The 3,460-nt window shown below is 33.1% G+C and overlaps 1 non-coding gene across 1 annotated transcript; it reads left to right on the forward strand.

Annotated features, from left to right (window-relative positions):
• Positions 1 to 1,804: 1,804 nt before the first annotated feature.
• Positions 1,805 to 1,911, forward strand: LOC116095740. Its single transcript, XR_004120718.1, has one exon. It is a non-coding gene; the product is annotated as a U6 spliceosomal RNA (small nuclear RNA).
• Positions 1,912 to 3,460: the final 1,549 nt, after the last annotated feature.

Genomic DNA, 3,460 nt, shown 5'->3' on the forward strand with positions numbered 1-3,460 from the left:
TGTTTGTTATAGTGTTCCTTGTATGTAACTCTCATCATTCTTCAATAAATAAAAAGATTATGCATTTGCAACAGAGCAAAGATGAGTAAATTCTATGGTTTGGAAGAAGAAATAATAGGATAAAATGATTTTATTATAATCTCAAAATGTAAAACAAAATTTTTAAAATGAAAATTTACATTTCCCATAAGATAGAGCTAAATGCTTACAAACACGAATGAAAGCAAATGTACATTCAAGGAATTGAGTACAAATATTTATAGCTATATTTGTAATGATCAAACCTGAAAAACATCAAATATTTATTAACTAATGAATAGAATCACACTCCACTAAATCCATTCAACAAATACTACTCACAACATTGCAGAATTAGCTAGAGAGATGGCTAAGCAGTTAAGAGCACTGACTGCTCTTCTAGAAGTCCTGAGTTTAATGCTCAGCAAGCACATTGTGGCTCACAACCATCTGTAATGGGATTCAATGCCCTCTTCTGAAGGCAGCTACATTGTAGTCCTGTACATAAAATAAAATAAGTAAGTCTAAAAAAACATATAGGAATGAACTACTCATAAGAAGAGTGACATGGGTAAATCTAAAGTTAATTATACTGTTTTTAAAAAGCCACATCGAAGGGCTTTATAAATAAGTAGCTATTTGGAGACCGTAAGACCTAGTAACAGCAACAGGGAAGTATTTTCAAGGGGCTGGATACATTGTTGGGAAAATTCTAGTGTATAAACGTCAAAATTCATCAAACCATGCATTTAAACATGTCACATTTATATTATATCTACTATGTCTCAACTAAAGTCTTTAAAATAATAATCATGGTCAAATAAAAATAGAAATAGGAAATATCATAAACAACTTTACCAGAATGATATAGATAACTAGGTAATCAAACAGTCTTTAAAGACAGATAAATAACTAGAGTTCACATGAGAAAGCAACTGATCAACTCTATTTATGAAATAGAGGGTATAATTCAAAATGATGCACAAGAAGTAGGCCTTTGATTACACCAAACTGAAATAAGAATATTTTCCTCAGCAGAAATGAAGCATACAAGGTAGAGGAATAAAACTTTGAAATCTTTTTGGAGACACAGGAAATCAAACAAACAAAAAGTGTTTGTGTTTTCAAACCACTGGGTAAGAATGGTCCTGACACTGCACTGTGAGTCTGCAGACTTTCCTTGGGTTATTGACATCTGCACACCTTCTCCTCAGCTGCCAAAGCTGTCCATTCACTGATTGGAGCCTGACAAGACAAGCAGCACCTTTGCAGCCAGTAGTGGTGATCTCAAATTGCAAAGGTACAGGGGAGGGAATAAGAAAACAGAAAAGTGTAGGCTTTGCAGGCTTCAAAGTGACAGACTCATTTAAGGACAGAGAGGAAAGGCCCAAGGCCTCGTTATCCTAGATATGTTGAAATGATTCCAGGCAAACAAGAGACAAGACAGAAAATTAAGGAGGTCATTCTTCAAATTAGATACATAGAAGCACTGACATTAGTTCTGCACAATCATAGTTGGCTAGCAAACCACACATACACTGGGGAAACCAGAAGAACAGATTGGAAAAGTCTAGAGATCTGAACAAAGTACATCATGAAAAATATACTTGATACGATATTGCATACTGGACAGTTTCAGAGAGCATATGTTTGATGTTCTTACCACAAAAAATAATGTAAACTGAGATAGGTTATTACTTAAATGTCTTGATTATTTAAAGCAATTATATGCATTTAATACCTGCATATAATGTATTATATAAATATACTTAATATTTACATAACTGTGCTCGCTTCAGCAGCACATATACTAAAATTGGAATGATACAGAGAATATTAGCATGGCCCCTGCGCAAGGATGACATGCAAATTCGTGAAGCATTCCATTTTTTTAAATATTTATATAACTGCATATATTTAAGTCAGCAAATATATCCTTGTAAATACATATAGTATATATGATATATGTATCAAAACATCATTCTGTATACTTTAAATAATCATTTCCAAAAAATATGCAAAGGGAAAATGACTTGATTGTTTTTTAAGGTCTAAACAAATGCAAAAGATACCTTATTCAATACCCCAGGCAAGTTTCTAAAAGCAAAACCTTAATAAATACTAATGAATAAAATTTCTCACAACAAATACAACAGAAAACAGAAGTACTACAATATATTACAGAAAAATACCATGTTTCCACTCAAAATAATACAAAACATAAAAGATAAAGGAGAAAGTGACCTATGCTAGAGAGAAATAACAGTCAATAAGAATTGACTGCACCTACATGGCAAATTCAGTAATTGCCTTGAAACAGCAATTATCAGTGTAATTGTATGCATGTACTCAACATTTACAGGATTTCCACAAGAACAAACCATTTCGCCCACCCAAACTCCCAGGATGGGTGGGTGAAGGGCTCATAAATCTTTATCTTTAGTTGGGGAGGTACTGACAATTGACGTCTTCTGGGGAGAAGAATATATTTCCTTTTTAATGATACAGTCTCTGAGAACCTACCAATGTTCCAGTAGATAGTCTCAGACCCATGAATATAATGAAAACACTAAATGCATGCACTGGATATATAATAAGAGAGAGAGAAAGAGAAAGAGAGAGAAAGACAGAGAGACAGAGAGACAGAGAAAGATAAAGAACATGATGTTGGGAGGAGAAAATAGTATGCATCATAAGAGATGGATTAGTGGTGACAAAACAGTGACCTTAACTTAGATTTGATCTATTATCAGACAGTTTATTATAGTAATAATAATAGAACTAGTCATGAAGCCTTTTCAGATATAATGGATGCAGTCTTGTCTAGGATGATTGTAACAGGTAGGGATTGGTTAAGTAGTTCTTCATATATTTAGTCTACATGACTACTTCATATATTTAGTCTATTTCTTTTTAACATGAAGATTACAAGTTAGGACCCTTCAGACATGAGGAATATCTTCCACAAACACTGGATATCCATTGAATTAAAAAATAATGGGTGTATATTATATCATCAGTTTTACCACACTCTGTTAACTGACTTAAGCATCAGTTAGCCCATAAATCTTTTATGGGAAAACTTCTAAAATACATTTGTAAATGTAAGAGAAAGCCAAAAGAGCCATTACTGAAGAGTAAAAAATGGTCAAGTGATTGTCTGTATAGCAAAATAAAATTTGGCAGTAGAGGTAATGAAAATGGCAAACTATTAGGTTATGTGTAAAAATTTCGATTGGGGAGAAATTATACAACATTTTCTACACCAAGAAAATAAACACACTGAGCAAATACTTGAAACTGAACCTTGGAGACAATAAGTTAAAGCCAAAGAATGCATTTAATAAAGGCTTCATAAGCTATGATTACATTTGACATGTGTCTTAGTCAGGGTTTCTATTCCTGCACAAACATCATGACCAAGAAGCAAGTTGGGGAGGAA

The sequence above is a fragment of the Mastomys coucha genome, chromosome X, assembly GCF_008632895.1.
Source record: "Mastomys coucha isolate ucsf_1 chromosome X, UCSF_Mcou_1, whole genome shotgun sequence".
In the NCBI taxonomy this organism is placed as follows: domain Eukaryota; kingdom Metazoa; phylum Chordata; class Mammalia; order Rodentia; family Muridae; genus Mastomys; species Mastomys coucha.